The sequence below is a fragment of the Magnolia sinica genome, chromosome 6 (assembly GCF_029962835.1).
Source record: "Magnolia sinica isolate HGM2019 chromosome 6, MsV1, whole genome shotgun sequence".
Classification (NCBI taxonomy): domain Eukaryota; kingdom Viridiplantae; phylum Streptophyta; class Magnoliopsida; order Magnoliales; family Magnoliaceae; genus Magnolia; species Magnolia sinica.
Window position 1 is genome coordinate 26,624,363 of NC_080578.1, and position 18,084 is coordinate 26,642,446.

At 40.6% G+C, this 18,084-nt stretch overlaps 2 non-coding genes across 2 annotated transcripts; both read left to right on the top strand.

The window, feature by feature from the left end:
* The first annotated feature begins 348 nt into the window (after positions 1-348).
* Positions 349-455, top strand: LOC131250269 (small nucleolar RNA R71). The gene has a single exon (XR_009173195.1). It is a non-coding gene; the product is annotated as a small nucleolar RNA R71 (small nucleolar RNA).
* A 17,296-nt stretch (positions 456-17,751) lies between these two features.
* On the top strand, positions 17,752-17,858 carry LOC131250217 (small nucleolar RNA R71). Its single transcript, XR_009173145.1, has one exon. It is a non-coding gene; the product is annotated as a small nucleolar RNA R71 (small nucleolar RNA).
* The last annotated feature ends 226 nt before the right edge of the window (positions 17,859-18,084 follow it).

Genomic DNA, 18,084 nt, shown 5'->3' on the forward strand with positions numbered 1-18,084 from the left:
TGGATGATTTCTCCAACTAGAATTATATATATTGGAGATGGGTCTATTGAAAGGCCTTTGGTAATTATTCATGGCATTAGATTGCTCATTCAGTACCTCTTGAAAAGTAGGCATTATTCAGTTGTGTGAATGTTGCAAGCACAAATACAGATTGAGCGGGGCCTAGAGGTGGTGCTCGATTTTGGGGAGACGTCTCATGATCGTGTGTTTTTAGCAAGTCTGTTCAAATAATCCCACACATCATCGGCGTTTTTGTTCATGAATTCTCCATTACACATTGTCTCAACCAATTGGTGCATGGAGGATGTCAGCCCATCGTAAAAGAAACTTGTTATTAGCCAAGTTTCAAAACCATGTTGTGGGCATGAATTGACAAGATCCTTAAACTGCTCCCAACATTGGAAGAATGTTTCATCTTCCTTTTGGGCAAAGTTCATGGTTGACTTTCTGAGGGTGTTTGTTTTATTATGTGGAAAATTTTTCTTTATGAACTCCCTTGTTATATCATTCCATCTACCAATAGATAGAGGACGTAGTGAATGCAACCACATCTTAGCTTTCTCTTTCAAAGAGAAGGGAAAGAGTTTCAGCCTGACTGTGTCATCAGACACGTTAGGAAAATATAAAGTGGCTATGATCTCATCAAACTCTTTCAAGTGTAAATATGGATTTTCAAATTCAAGTCTATGAAATTTTGGAAGGAATTGGATCACCCCTGGCTTGATATCCATTTGTCGTGTATTTTCTGAAAAAACCATGCATGAGGGGGTGTTCATCCCCGTCGATTGTAAATAATCTTGTAAAGTATGAGGTGGGGGTGCTTGATGCACCTCATTCTCATCCTAGACTTCCTCAACCCTATGTTGAGGTAGATTTGGGGGTTAATTGGTCGGTTGATTGGCAACCATAACTTCAATTAACTCTGTGAATCTCGGGTGGTGTCTAATCCTGTGATGAATAGATAACCCTTCAACTAATTCTCTTTCACTCAAGAGATGTCGAGTATTATCATGGACCCACTTGGGCATGAAATACTCTCAGCCTTTAATTTCCAATTCTAACCTAAACCTAAAAGGAAAGAGGGAAACAGAAATCTAAAAATAGAAAGAAGTTACCAAATTAGAAGTTTCTATATTGGGATCCTTCAAAAGAAAAAGGAAAGTGAATTAATTTCTAAAAAAGAAATAAGAAAGCAACATACTTTCTAAAAAGGAAAAAGGAAAGTTTCTAAAAACAGAAAAGGAAAGTTAACTAGTTTCTTAAAATAGAAAAAGAAATTTTCTAAAAAAGTTAGTTTCTAAAAACTAATTAGGAAAGTTTCTAAACCTATAAATAAAAAGCTAAGTTAGTTTCTAAAATAATTTAGAAAAAACTCTAACTTAAAAATAGAAAGTATAAACTAATTCCAAAACTAGTTAATCTCAGAAAAATACAACCGTTAATCCCCAGCAACGGCGCCAAAAACTTGTTCACAACCCCAAGTGTAGGGTCACGATGTAGTAATAATCTCGATGAGACCGAAGTCGAATCCACAAGGACTAATCTCATGTGTATTCTGAAAGCAACTAGAAGTAGAATTACAAGAAGATATAAACCTAAATCTGTAAGTGTAGAGAGAGTAATTGTGAATAAAGTAATTAAAACTTGTAAATTTAAAGGTGGGAACTAGGGTTTCCAAGGATCCACTTATAGCAATCAAGGAGATCTATTACTTGATTCAATGACACAACTGAAATCGGAGGCTTATCTTATCCAGTTGGAAGATATCTCAATAAAACCAAATCTGAACTTCCTTTGACCTAATTCTCAATGTATGAGAGTTATGAGAACTAAAAATACCATACCCATGGGACGATGGTGAACAACAGGATTTGCTAACTTCACAATCTCAATACAAGAAAAGAGATACTCAAAGCTATTACAGATCTAATGTAATTTGAATCACAATAAACCATTGAAAACTGAAAGTATTCCTTAAATATCAAACTAGAATCAAAGAGATTTCAACATAAACATGAATCAAAGCAATAAAAACATCCCATCATGCTACAAGCTTCACCTCTTAGCTATAGCTAAGAGGTTTAGCCAACTATAAACATGATTGGATCTAAAACCTTAGAAGAAAACATGAAAAACTAAGGAAGAAAGAAGAAAAACACCTAGCGACGGTTGTTCACCCTTGTGCTTTGCTCCCCCAAACCCTAGATAGATGCTTGAGGATGCCCTGGGGACTCCTATTTATAGTTGTGCAACACCTCCTTTCGCACCTCATTAAAAAAATTAAAAAACCGCCTCAAATTTACACACTTCGCGTAATTCTACGCAACCCTACGTAAGTGGTTCGATGACATCAAATTGTCTTCGATGTCATCGAAGGTGTCTTTTACATGTGCTTTTACCATGTTGCGTAACTTCATCCGAACTGCGTAATCTTCTATGTCATCGAACCTACCTTCGTTGTCATTGAAGAGTCCTTCGATGTCATTGACGTTGTTCGAGGAATCGATAACGCGTCCAAAACCGTCCAAAGTGTTAATCCAATTTCTTTAATAAATTTGATGTCATCAAAGAGGCCTTCAATGTCATCGAGTAGGTCCTTGAAATCATCGAGGAATCCTTCGAGTAATCGAACATGGTGCCCAATGTGTCCAATAAGTTTTGTCGAAAATCCACAGAAAATTCGATGTCATTGAACTGGCTTCGATGTCATTGAGCAAGGATTCGAGTCATCGAACAAGTCCTCGATTCATCGAAAAAGTGTCTTCAATTTGTCAAGCGACCAACTCGATTTTCATTCATAAATTCGATGTCATCGAATGGTAGCTTCAATGTCATCAAACTATGCTTGATGATACAATCAATGTGTATTCCACACTTATTCTTTCGGCTTCGTCCCTTCTCCACTTGGTTTTCTTGAATCTTAGGACCTTGAGATCTTTAATCTTTGTCTCATAAGATCCATTCTTTGCCTTGGTGATCTTTGAGCATAAAATCCGTGCTTTTAGCACCTTTTCCAATTCAAGCTCTTAAATTCACCTTGCAACACAAACATGAATAAAATAGGATATTAAGCAGTATCATGTTTATAAAACCAAGATATAAATGGGGTTCGATATGCAATATTTGACCCTCAACAGTTCTGATCCACTTTGCCACCCTAAGTCAGGTATATCCGAACTATTGACTTTGTTGTTTGTATTCCCTTCATTTTGCTTCTAACTGTAGCGGCTTTTTTGCAATTTTGCCTAAGAAGCTCGTAGGAGTAAATGATTCGGAGCGTTAATGGATTTCTCATGCGATGTTGGTAGACACTTCCAAGAGATCATAGAAAGTGTTAATCACTCTCGAGCTCCTCCATTAGTCTGGTCTCGCCCCATCCATCTCGGGAGGTAAACTCACTGAATTATGAACTTTGACCTTTCCTATCTCATTTCTAATTGGCCTTTATCATTTATGTATGAATGTCTGATCCCTTGTGCCCTTCCAAAAGGATGTCATCTCCCCCTATCGCTGAGGTAGCTCAAAAGAAGCCATTTGTAAAAAGGAGAGCAATCGTGCCTCCGGCGAAACAAGCAAGGTCTTTCACGGCCATGAGGGTAAGGTCGGAGCATGTGGCTGAGCAATTATCCCTGGCTACCCCGACTAAGACCAAGAAGCCTCTCTCGACTGTTCCAAGTGAGGGGGCTCAGGGTGTCTCCTCTTCTGCTAATCCTCCTCAGTCGACAACTCTAGAGGTGGTAGACTTGGAATCTCCTACAACTCAGGGAGACATTCCCATTGTCGAGGGTCTTCAACTTATAGTGGCTGAAGTTCGAGCTGATGAGGGTGAAACCTCGGCCTAACCTGCGAATGAGGCTGAAAAACCAAGCTCCTTCCCTGCCGGCTACTACATGAACCACCTGGCCAAGTGGACGACTAAGCACGCCACAGAGGATGAAATCACTAAATGATTAACGCCCATCCTTAGACGGTATTGGGCGACCTGACGACATTGTGCTACAAGGTCAATTTCTCTTCTTTATCATTATTTTTTCTTTATTATTGTTATCTTAACAAGCTTTGTTTTCCAGCTCATCCTTGCTATCCTGTTAGTCCGTTGTTTAATGGTGCGGGTCGCAAAGGATTGCGAGTAAGCCGAGGTCGACCTCAAATTGAAGACTGAAGAGGTCGAGGCCCTCCGTGAAGCCCTAACGAAGTCCACAGAGGAGCAAGCTGTTCTGAGGGCTTCCTTAGAGGAGGCTTGAAAGAAGTCTGGGGAGGATCGAGTTTCTCTAAAGATCCAGCTGGAGGAAATGAAGGGTGAGATCTCAGCATGGACCTAGGTGGAGGCTTGAAAGAGAAAGAGCTTGGCGTGGACTGAGCTACAGGGGGGAGGACATGCCTCACCAAGTTTAAGGATAGAAGGACCAATGCAAAGGCCGTGAGGTTAGAGGCAAAATTGTCTAAAGTGGAAGCGTTCATTTCATCGGCTCGTGCTGCTACGGTGGAGTATAAAGCCTCCAAAGAGATGGCCGAACTAGTAGAGACTTATTCTAACCTCAGTTCTGATAAGTACCTCTAAGAGATCAAGGAAAATATCCTGAGCTCGACCTAAGTGGTCTGGATGAAAGGTCTTCCTAAGATCCCCCTTCTGAAGCAAGCAAACCTATGTAGCCTTCCTGAACTGATTGACCTCGCCACCCCCTATACCCATAGTTCACCTTTTTGTACTTTGAAATTTCATCAATGGAAATTTTACTTTTTTGAAGAGTTATGTTATTCCTTTTTGGTATGATTTCCTGTTAATTGCGCATGTAACAGCTGAGCTTACGAGCGCGTAGTCGATAACTGGTTCATAGCATGATTAGTATGTAGGGCAGACAGTATCAGGTCGGACATAATGGTGCAAGTAGATAGGTCGTCGGTCTTTGAAATAATTGACTTAATCAAAAGCCGGGCTCAAAGGACCTGCAACTCGGGTGGCCAAAGTGTTTGGGAGGAGTTCTTCCCTTTTCTTTAGGGAAGCCCTACCGTTATAGAACACAAGAAGAGTTCGCTGCACCGACCTATTCATAATAGGGCGAGCAACTTGATAAGAGGATTATTTTCCCTTGCATTAAGGAAAATCCTCGTAATAGACCATGTAGTCTGACTAACTAACAACAAGTAGAATTTTAAAATCCCTAAGCTCAAGAATTTTTTATTATAGATTTTGTAATACAAGTAGACAAGCATTTCTGACTTCGTGGGTCAATTATTTTTGATCCAAGACCTAATTAGTCTTTACATATAGTAGATCTTCAGGTGTTCCGCATTTCATGGGTACGGTAGAGGTCGCCATCCATATCCTTAACTTGATATGTTCCTAGTCGGGCCAAACCTGTTATCTCGTAGGGTCCTTCCTAGTTTTGCCGTAGGGTCCCCGAACTGGCCTCCTTGGTATTTTGAAGGGTTCTTCGGAGGACTAGGTCCCCCACCTGAAACCTTTGCACTTTCATTCGGGAGTTGTTGAACCGGGCAACTTGCTGCTTGTGAGTTGTAGTTTTCAGCTGCACTTGCTCCCTCTCCTCTTCAAGTAGGTCGAGGCTCAAAGCCATTTGCTCGGCATTTTGAGATTCCTCATATGATTGAATCTGTGTAGTAGGGAGCCCTATCTCGATTGGGACAACGACCATTGCCCCGAAGGCTAAGGAGGGAGTTTCTCTTGTAGATGTCCGAGAAGCAGTATGGTATGCCTAGAGAACATACGAAAGCTCCTCGGCCCAAGCCCCTTTAGCCTTTTCAAGCTTTGTTCTGAGTTGGTTCTTGAGGATCTTGTTGACTGCTTATACCTGTTCAATACCCCAAGTATAGGGTTGTAATGTAGTAATAATCTTAGTAAGACTAAGGTCGAATCCATAGGGACTGAGCCTTGTACGTAATCTAAAAGTAACTAGAACTAGAACTAGAACTAGATGAAGATGTAATTTACATCAGGAAAATTTAAGAGAATAATTGTAAGACCCGTGTCCTAATCCGTACCATTCCATTAGCTTCCGCGGTCCTTCCGGTCAAATTCCGGCAACCTTCGCACCGTATTCGGTATTTGCGCACGATCCTAAGCCAGGTCCCGCGCACCGACGTCGGCTTGATCCGAAAGTTGTATCATAGCGACCGCGTCGTCGCCGCGGTTCCAATGCCGTGACTTGCGCACCGAACCGATACCCAGGTAAGAAGATGCCGATCAGCGTTTATTCCGAAGAAACACCGCGCGTTACGGATTTCGAGGGAATCTCTACACAATTAGTCCCATCAATCAACCATTAATGTGTAAGCCTTACATCAAGTACTTCACCCATTCCCTCTTTTTTCAAAAGTCCACCTTCTTTCCACCTCACCACTCATTTTTTTCCCATTTTCAACATCAACCATACCCCTTTTACAATTTTTCAACCTAAACCATCCCCCATCACACCTCACCCATCCTTATCACCCCTCTCTCTCTCATTTCTCATATCTCTCCAAGCAACCCCCAAGCCTCAAACGTCCAAGCTTCCTCTCCCTCTCAAGTGTGGCCTACCTTCCATCTTCCATCTACACCTTCTCATCTTTCATCTCAACCATTCATCTTTCATCAACCTCCATTAAAAGTGAAGGTAAGGAGCTAAGGAGTCCAAGGGAGCAAGGAGAAGGAAGATAAGGTGGGTGATTTTCCATTATTTTAAACTTTAGGGCCCACTTGTTGGTGGGACCCATTTGGATGTATGTGATTTAATCAAGAGGGCCCATAGTGGCGGGGTTCCTCTATCTCACCGTATGTCTCTCTCTATCTCTCTCTTTCTCTCTTTCTTTATAATGGTGTGGATCCCACCAATATGTGTTACATCTACTCCGTCCATCTACATCAGACGGTGTGGTCCACTCTATTACAGGTGATGATCCACACCATCCACTGTTTGGATGGGTCCAATGCATCTTTATATATATATATATATGTATATACATGTATATATTTATATGTGTATATTTTATATAATATATATATAATATATATAATATAATATGTATTTTATATATATAATATAAGATATATTATAAGTATATGCATATATAGTGGTGGGCCATGTCTACGTGGGACCCACCACAATGATGAGAGTTGTAAATCGTCCAGCGTCCCTGGACGCTGGACGTTGCAAACGGTACCTTATAAAAAAAAAAAAAAAGAGAAGGGGAGTGGTGGGCCACTCATGCAGGCCCCACCTTGATGTATATGTAAAATCCAAGCCGTCCATGTTGTTCCCCATCTTATTTTAGGCGTCGAGCCGAAAAATGAAGTTGATCCCCTTCCTTGGCGGGCCATACCATAGGAAACAGTGTTCCTACCTTCGGTTTACTCCCTGACGCCCCTGTATATCAAAAATAGTCCAATATTGGACTCTATGGGCTTGTATCAAGCCACAGGGACCCATGGCTGGAGTGGATCTTGTGGGTGCGGGCCCCGACTATGAAAATCCTCAGAAAAATTGCTTTTCAAAAAAAAAAAGAAAAGGAAGGAAGAAGCAGCGCATGCTGCTGCTTGTCAGAGCGCCAGAGCGCTGCCTGCGCTCGACGACAGACGGACGGACTGGCTGGGGCTCACGGCCCCAGCTGTGGGCCCCACCTTGATGCATTTCTCCCATCCAAACCGTGCATTTGATGGGTCCCCACAGTTCAGCCGTCTACCCCAAAATTCAGCTGTATATGGAACTCCGGTGGGCCACATCATTTAAAATCATGTGAAGACATGCCAAAACATATAAAATCATTTGGCGGGGCCTACCTGAGTTTTGAATGTTGCTGAAACTTGGTCTGGACCGTCAGTTAGATGGGACCCACGTAATAGATGGACTGGATTTGTGAACCACCTTTCGGTGGCTCCCACATCCACCCCAGGTCCTGGTGACCTTAATAACAGGTTGGACGTCAACGAGCAGCACGGTGGGCTCCCTGCCCACGCAGATTAGATGGCAAATAAACATGCAGTGGGCCCCAGTTCAGTGGGCCCTCCTCTGGTCCTCACGACCCGTGAATAGTTTGGATGGTAAGCAAATAAACATTTCAGTGGGCCATTTTGATAAATATATATATATATGTATAAAATAAATAAATAAATAAATATTACAGTGGGCCCTATCACATGACCTTATGAATAGATTGGACGATAAATAAATATTACAGTGAGCTCTACCCTGGTCCACATGACCCTATGAATAGTTGGTTGGAGAATAAACATTATAATGGGCCTTAAGTTGGGTGGAAAATAAACATCATATTGGGCCTTAGGCTAGGTGGAAAATGAGCATTTTGGTGGGCCCCACTTATGTAAGTATTGTAAACCACACCCTCTATTAGTGTGGGCTCCATCATAATGTATGTGTTTCATCCCACTGTCCAACTGTTTTTGGAGATAATTTAAAGCCCATTATGGAGGCCCATCTTCATGCATTAGTGGTCCTTGTTGAGGCCCACCTTGATTTGTATTAGGTCCATATTATGAGGCCCATTGAGGCCCACCTTGATATAGATATGGGGCTCATGTTATGTAGCCCATTTGATGTATTTGGGTCCTTGGGTCAAAGCCCAATTAGATGTACAAAAAGCCCATTACAATATGTGATTCATGGAAGGCCATTCCTTGGGAGCGATGTTGGTTTGACATCCACATTGATAATGTTGGTTAAATGTCGGCATTTTAGCTCTCCCTAAGGCCCACTGATAGGCCCAAACTTGTGGTAAGTAGGCCGTCTAGGCCCATCTCCATTATACCTAGAACCCATCTCTTATTACATGTTTAGTATAGATGCATGATTCATGATCATTCGCACCATATGTATGCCCGATGTGAGGAATGATCGATCATAGCATATACCTTTGGATAGACTGTTTATGGGCTCCCTGATAGGCGGAGTTGCCTCATATAAGTGCATGGTATATACAGGGCTGTTGCATGACTGATAGTATGATTCATGCACTTGCATTTGTGTGATTGTAGTTACTGTATGCCCTAGCGACATCAGGGCCATAGCCTCCACAGATACATCGTGGATGGCAGGATTAGAGACCGAAAATATTTGATTCTAGCATACGGGCACCATAGATGTCCCTGGGTGAAAATTCCTAAACCCGATGGTACCAGAGGATGACTCCAATGTCGAGACCGAGTGGATATATGAGCGCACGAGGGCCGAATACGAGGAGGCCGCGTCTCCCACTGTGTCGTGGTCGGTTGGAAAGGGGTGTGGCCTTACTCGCCCGAGGGTAGGGGGCAATACTAGGCTGAGTTTGACCAGCTCGCGAATGGGTCCGCTATCGACGTGCCGGATAGGTATTGGCAGACTATTGGTCAGGCGGATAGTGAGGTTTCTTACGCTCACTTGGACTGTGCGGCTAGGAGAGCGACAGTGCCATTTGGAGTGTATTGAACCCCGGTGATTATCCAGAATGAGAACTGTACTGATACATGATGAGGATTGGCATGCTTGAGTTGCATCTCGCATCGCATGGCTGTGTTATGGCCGATAGCATTCATATCTTGCACCGCATAGCCTTGGTACGGCTGATTGCATTCATGTGCTCATCACCATGATTCTGCATCACTCTGACCTTGCATTTTGAGCACGTTTATATTGCGCACACACTTACACCACCCTCTAAGCTTTCCATAAGCTTATGCATGATTGATGCGTGCAGGTGACGCTAGGACGCAGTCGCAGCCATAGTCTCGCTATAGTTGGAGCGTGCAGTCGAGCTTCTGGAGTTTTGTTTCTTTTATTACATTGTATTTTCCCCTTTCAGTCGCATTGTACTAAAAGGTTTTTGATCATAGTGGATTTTGTGGTAGTGTTCTTGTGCTTATTGTTTGTGGGTTATGCTTTTGTTATGCTCATTATGAATCAGACTAATGATTTGAAACCCTCCTTGTAGTATCCCAGGATCGGAACCTGGTGAATGGGTGCCGGGATCCGAGAATGGGGTTCTACGGAGGCTGTCGGCGCCGGAATCGGCGATTGGGAATTTTGTGAGCCCGGTTTCCGAGTTCGGGGCGTGACAATAATGGTGAAATATTAAACTAAAACTTGTAAAATTCAAAGATGGGAAACTAAGGTTTCTAAGGATCCACTTGTAGATATCAGGGAGATCTACACTTAATTCAAGTACACAACTGGATTTAGAGTCCCATCTTCATCTAGTTGGAGGATATAACATTAAAAATCAAATTCAAACTTCATTTGATCCAGTTTTCAAGAGATGAGAGGTATGATAATTAGAATCGATTCCATCACAAAACCATGCCCATGAGACAAAGTAAACAGTAGAATTTAACCAATCCACATCCAATCTAAGAGAGTTATGAACGTAGGGGAGGATTTCATCATCCAACCATTTTCATGAGACGATGGTGAACAATAGGGTTCCTACGACCATAACCTCTATACAAGCATAAAAATACTCAAAGCTACCGTAGATCCATTATAATTTAAGTCACAACAAACCATTAAAAACTATGAATATTCTATATAATCAAACTATAATTAAAGGGAGTTCATAAAACATGAATCAAAGTCATAAAAAACACCCCATCACATTACAAGCTTCACCTCTTAGCCCTAGCTAAGAGGTTTAGCCTGACATGATTATGTTAAAACTCTTAAGGAAAGACATAAACAAAGGGAGAGAAAAGAAACTAAGAAGAAGGAAGGGAAACTCTGATGCCGGCCACTTTCTCTCTCCCTCCATGGCTTGCTTCTCATGTCTAAGGATGAATCTTAGCTCCATGGTTGGGGTAAAGACCCCCTTCCCGAGCTTTTGGATGGTTCGGATCAGAGATCCGACCATCATCTAGGCCGTACAACGCCTCGCAATGTCCAGGAAAACCGGACATGCGTAAGGTGCGAATCGTCCTGCGCTGAGATGCTCGGTGGGCCCCATAGTGATGTTTTCAGAGAAATCAACCCCATTCATTGGATTCCTGGCGAAATTTCGGTCGGAAAGGAGTGGTTTAGGTCAACTTTTGGTGCGGCTCTTTGTATCAAATCACCTCACCAGTCATCCTGTGTTTGACGATGATCTGTATGTGTATATGTGCGTGGGACCAAACGACCACCATGGCTAGGGTCGTGGCCCCCCTGAACCAAATGGACGGTTTGGATCGTGCATGTGGGCCCTAATGGTGGCTTACAATGCATCCCATCATCCGAATGTGTGGACGCCGTTATGAAAATAAATCTGGGTCGAGTCAATGACCTTTGACCAGATTTCTCGATCCAGTGCGCTGCCTATGCATGCACACTGTGCACACGCACATCGTTAAGTGGGGTCCACTGTGATGTTTATGAGAAATCTGCTCCGTCCATCCATTTTGCCACCTCATTTAAGGGGTTGAGACCAAAATTGAAGTATATCTAGATATCAGGTGGGCCCTAGATCAGTGTTTTATGGGCTGGTCTGTTTGTTGGGCCACTTCCATAAGGATCCAATGGCTAAAATTTGACGTGTACGGTTAATTTAGGGTCCTCAGGCTAGATATTGAGTTTCAAGCCAAACGAATGGTGGGAACCCTGTGATCTTGCATTCATGACGACTTTCAAGCCCCTTTAATTTCAATCACTTGATTTTTTTTGGATCTTTGGCATGTAAATTCTTCGATTTCGGTCCCCTAAGATTCGTCCCTTGCCTTAATGATTTGTGAGCATTAAATCCATGCCTTTAGTACCCTTTTTCAGTTCAGGCTCCCAAATTCACCTTGCAACACAAACATAATTAAAATAGGATGTTAAACAGTATCATGTTCATAAAATCAGGTAATAACTGGGATCTAATATGCAATAGTTGACCCTCAACACAATCCCCAACTAGCATTTTGTTAGTCCCGAGCAAAGTATGTGAAAAATATTTTAAGAATTACGGGACAATTTTAATAAACCCGAGTGATTTTTGAAAAACAATCCAGTCAATAGAATTCTAAGATTCATGAATGTTAAGCATTACTCTCCTAAACTCAAGCGCATGGTAAACTTCATGGTCAGGTTCAAAGTATTAATCCATCGATTAAAATAATTCTAAACATCGAGTTCCATAGGTGTATAGTGCAACCTTGACCTTTTCAATTAAAGGTCCAATCGTCAATTTTCATGATAACATTGGTAACAAAAAAGAGCATTCTGGATAACTCAACCTAAACCAAAACTTGCCTTATAGTTCAACCTTTTTATTCTTCCAGCTTTTGATTTTTCCATCAATGACTTCACGCTATGTCAACCCTTTTAAAGATCTTTAACAGGTAGCTGTTTTCGATGACACTTGTTTTTATTTATTTATTTATATTTAAAGCTAGGTATTCCTTTTTTTTTATTTTTTTTTATTTTTTCAATGAACTTGATGGACAAATTCCCCGGGTTGGTTCCTTCCATGCTTAGTGATTACTAGGTTAATAATTCAATATCGAACTGAAATCTTAATGTGTAAGCTAGATGTGACATATAAAATCATGATTCAATCAATGTTTAAAACTTCTAATCATGGATTACTAATTTGAATTTAATTGTGAAATCTAACAAGCAATTGAATCTAAGAGTCATAAATCACCAACATTAAGTATTTTATACTTCTATATCAAGGATAACTTTCAAAATCACTTCGAATTCAAAAGAATTTCCAGAAAATTTTAAAAAATTTCACAATTTTTACTCAAGACCAAGAAAATACTGATTAGGTAACTTAATCTCTCATCCCTAACCTAAAATCTACATTGTCCTCAATGTAAAAGATATAAGCATGCAATGCACGTGAGACAACGAAATTAAAGGAGAAGTGAAGGAAGGATAGTACCTGATGAAGGTGTTAAGAGGCTTTTTCCAAAGAGATCTCAGTGTGAAAGTTGGTCGGCACAAGAATGAAACTAACAAAAATAAAACTATTATAGAGCAACTAGAAAGCAAACTATCATAATGGCATAAAGCTGACTATCCTAGAATGATAAAAAATAAACTACCCTAGTCTTATAAAAGCAGTAAACCTACTTATACCTCCATCAGACTAGGAGATCAATCTTAGTAAATAGGATCATTCAGAGGCATGGACATGTCTTATGAATCAAAATTTTCAAAAAATGGCTTTAATCGATGTCCATTTACTTTAAACTCATTGCCATTGTCTAGATTCTGAATCTTGACAGCCCTATGAGGATAAACATTGATAACAGTGAAAGGGCCGGTCCAACGAGATCGGAGCTTACCTGAAAAGTGATGTAATCGAGAATTATACAAAAGGATTTTCTAACTTGGCGTGAATGATCTTCGCAGAATGTGTTAGTCATGAAATGCCTTCATCTTGTCCTTGTAAATTCTTGAGTTCTCGTACGCATCATTTCAGATTTCTTCAAGTTTATTTAATTAAAGTTTACGTAGCAAGCCAGCATTGTCCAGATTGAAGTTTAGATTTTTTTATCTCCCAGTAGGCTCTATGTTCTAACTCCACAAGCAAGTGGCAAGCCTTCCTATAGACAAGTTTAAAGTGAGACATTCCAATAGAGGTTTTAAATGCAGTATAGTAAGGTCATAAAGCATCGGTCAATCAGATTGACCAATCCTTATGGTTAGGGTTAATCGCCTTCTCCAAAATGTGTTTGATTTTCCTATTGGAAATCTCGGCTTACCCACTTGTTTGTGGGTGGTATGGAGTGCTCACCTAATGGGAAATACCATATTTCTTCACTAAATTCTCGAAAGTTCTATTACAAAAATGTGAGCCCCAATCACTAATGATAGCATGAGGCGTTCCGAACCGAGAAAGGATGTTTTCATTTAAGAATTTAATGATTGTTTGATGGTCATTGTTCCGGCATGGAATCACTTCAACCCATTTAGTGACATAGTTTACGACGAGCAAAATATATAGATTTTTAAAGGATTGGAGAAATGGACCTATGAAATTGATGCCCCAGCAGTCAAATGCCTCTACGATAAGGATGAGGTTCAAGGGCATCATATTTCAATGAGACAATACTCCTAATTTTTGACAATGCTTACAAGTCTTGCAAAACTCATGAGTGTCCCTAAACATAGTGAGCCAATAAAAGTCACACTGCAGAATCTTGGCCGTGGTCTTTTTAGTAGAAAAGTGACCACCATAGGCCTGTGAGTGACGGAAGGAGATGACACTCTAATGCTCATCGTCTGGCACACATCTCCTTAAGATTTAGTCTGGGTGATATTTAAACAAATACAGATCGTCTTAGAAGAATTTACGCTCCTCGGTGAAAAATTTCTTCTTATCTTGCGCAGTCTAATGTATCGGTGTGAAACATGTGGCAATATAATTAGCGATATCAGCAAACCAAGGTGAATAAGAGACTTTAAACAACTATTCGTCAGGGAACATGTCATTGATATGTGTCGTCTCAAAGGAATCAGAGATATTAAGGCGAGAAAGATGGTTAACCACTATATTCTCTACTCCCTTTTATCTTTTATTTCTAAATCGAATTCTTGGAGTAGGAGGATCCATCTTATCAAGCGGGGTTTAACATCATTCTTAGAAAAAAGATACTTAAGCGCTGCATGATTTGTATAAACGATGATCTTGAAATCAATCAAGTAGGACCTAAAATTGTCCAAAGCGAACACCACGGCCAAGAGTTCCTTTTCCGTAGTCGAGTAGTTCACTTGGACAGGATTTAGAGTTCTACTTGCGTAATGGATAACGTAGGGCTTCTTTTCTTTTCTCTGTCCTAAAACCGCCCCAAGAGCACAATTAGACGCGTCGCACATAAGTTCAAAAGGAATGCTCCAGTCGGGTGGCTGCATGATAGGTGCAGTGGTCAACATGCCCTTAAGCTTCGTGAAAGCTTCCTGACATTGTTTAGTCCATTGGTATGGTGCATCCTTTTAAAGTAGATTACATAAAGGATGAGAGAGAAGACTAAAGTCTTTTATGAATCTTCTATAAAACCCGGCGTGTCCTAAAAAGGATTGCACGTCTCGTACGTTCTTGGGTAGAGGTAGGTTAGATATAAATTAATTTTTACCTTATCTACCTCAATTCTTTTGGATGATATGATATGTCTAAGGGCAATTTCCTTATGAAACATGAAATGACACTTCTCCCAATTGAGTACCAAATTCTTTTCTTCACATCTTTTCAACACACATTTAAGACTCTCTAAGAACTTGCTGAAAGATGGACCAAAGACAAAAATCGTCCATGAAGACCTCTAGATAATGCCCCACCATATCAGAAAAAATACTCATCATTCATCGCTGAAGAGTGGTGGGGGCATTACATAGTCCGAATGGCATCCTTCGGTAAGCAAAGGTGCCGTAAGAACATATAAATGTAGTCTTTTCCTGATCTTTAGAGGCTATCTTTGTCTGATTCTACCTTGAATACCCGTCAAGGAAACAGTAATAGGAATGACCAGCTAGCCTTTCTAAAATTTGATCAATGAAGGGCAAAGGAGAGTGGTCCTTCCTCATGACTATATTCAACTTCCTGTAGTCAATGCACATTCTCCAACTAGTAGTAACTCTAGTTGGCACGAGTTCATTATTGGCATTGGCTACGATGGTGATTCCGGACTTCTTATGAACCACCTGAGTTGGACTCACCCATTGACTATCGATATAGGGTATATGATACCCACATCCAATAGTTTAAGAACCTCGGCCTTAACCACTTCCTTCATGTTTAGATTAAGTTTATGTTGTGATTGTCGAGAGGTCTTCGTATTATCATCAAGATAAATGTGGTGAGTACAAATCGAAGGGTCAATTCCCTTGAGGTCTGCAATCGTCCATCCAAGAGTTCCCTTATGCTCAATGAGATTAGATATGAGCATACTCTCATGTTCTTGCTCAAGGTGAGATGAAATCACCACCAGGTATGTCTCATCTTGACCTAAATAAACATATTTCAAATTAGAGGGCAAAGGTTTTAGGTTAAGCTTCGATGCCTTAAGGTTAGATGGCAGAGACACTTTTTGGTTTGGGGCAACTCTTCAAATTATGGCCTCCACCGGTTAACTTCAAGTACTGGCGCAGTATCAAGCATGACAACTATCTCCTTAATCATGTCATCATCAAAATCATGGGAGTGGGCTAGGCACGTCTCTAGAGAGTCAGAGGATAAGGTCATAGGCGTTATCTTCGATGGAAGAGTCAATCATGTTAATATCGTGAAAATCATCATCATCCTTTAACCGTTTGCATGTGTTGAAAAAGATATTTAACTCTAATGTCATATTCCCGAAGGACATGCTCATGACACCATTCCTACAATTGATGATTACGTTTGAAGTGGCAAAGAATGGGCAACCAAGAATGACGAAAATCTGAGTACTCATGTTACTGATAGGTTTTGTATTAAGGACAATAAAATCTACGGGGTAGTTGAATCTGTTAACTTAGACCAACACATCCTCAATTATCCCTCTCGGTACACGAACAGAGTGATTGGCAAGTTGTAATGTGGTTAGGGTGGGTTTTAATTTACCCAAAGCTAGCTGTTTGTACACCAAGTAGGGAATTAGATTTACGCTCACTCCTAAATCAAGAAGTGCATTCTCAATGCGGTAATTTCCAATTATACAAGTAATGGTTGGGCTACCAAGATCTTTAAATTTCTAGGACACATTTTGCTTCAAGATGGCACTCACTTTCTCAGTTAAGAAGACTTTTTTTAAAAATATTTTATCGTCTTTTGGTAGTACACAAGTCTTTCAAAAATTTGGCATATAAAGGTATTTATTTTACGACATCAAGTAGAGGAACATTGACCTTCACTTGTTTCAATACCTCTAGAATATCTTGAGAGTTAGAGAGAGGTTTTGGTGCAACCAACCATTGGGGAAATGGAGCAACCGACTTCCCTTGAGGTTCCGGTTCTAATTCTTATAGAGCATGGCTAGATCCATCATTTTTGTCCTCTTTCGGTTCCTTAGGCTTTTCACCCCTAACCGGAATGGCTTTGTCAATGGTTTTCCTACTCTTAAGAGTAGTGATAGATTTAACTTATTCCATTTGATTTGATGAGCCTGAATCACTTATCTCATATTGCGGTTTAGGACTGGGGAGAGGTTGAGCAAGAAGCATCCCCTTTTCTATAACCATCATATGTGAATCCATCTTTTGCATAAATTTTGTAAGTTGTCGTATTGCTTGAGTAAGCTCTTGTGAGCAATTTTAAACTGGTTCTTCTTGAGGTCTCCCTTGATTTGGATTTTGATTGAAGAAACCTTGAGGGGTAGCAGTTTGTCCATTCCTCCAACTGAAGTTTAAATGATTTCTCCAACTAGGATTGTATGTATTGGAGGAGGTAGGTCCATTGAAAGGTCTTTGGTAATTGTTCACGATATTAGATTGCTCATTCAACACCTCTTGAAAGGTAGGTATTGTTAGATAATTTTCAGTTGTGTGAACGTTGTAAGCACAAATACCTCAAACAATTTCATTATCCTTATCCTTCTTTAATTCCATGGCCTCGAATTTCCTGGTGAGATAAGCCATTTTAGCATTGATATCATCGTCCTCTTTCAGGAGATACATTCCACTCCTCTCTTTGGATTGAGTCGGCCTAGACATGGTGCTTGGTTTTGGGTATGTGTCCCTTGATTGTGCGTTTTCAATGAGTTTATCTAAGTAGTCCCACACCTCATTGACATTTTTATTCATGAATTCCCCATTGCACATTTTCTCAACCAATTGGCACATGGAAGATGTCAAACCATCATAAAAGAAGTGTGTAATGCGCCACGTTTCAAATCCGTGTTGTGGGCATGAACTGACAAGATCCTTGAACCACTCCCAACATTGGAAGAATGTTTCATCTTCCTTTTGGGTGAAGTTCATGATTGACTTTCTGAGGGTGTTCATTTCATGATGTGGAAAAAATTTCTTTATGAACACCCTTATCATATCATTCCATGTGCTAATAGATCGAAGATGTAGTGAATACAACCACGTCTTAGCTTTCTCTTTCAAAGAAAAGGGAAAGAGTTTCAGCCTGACTGTGTCATCAGACACGTTAGGAAAGTATAAAGTGGTTATGATCTCATTAAAGTCTTTCAGGTGTACGTATGAATTTTCTGACTCA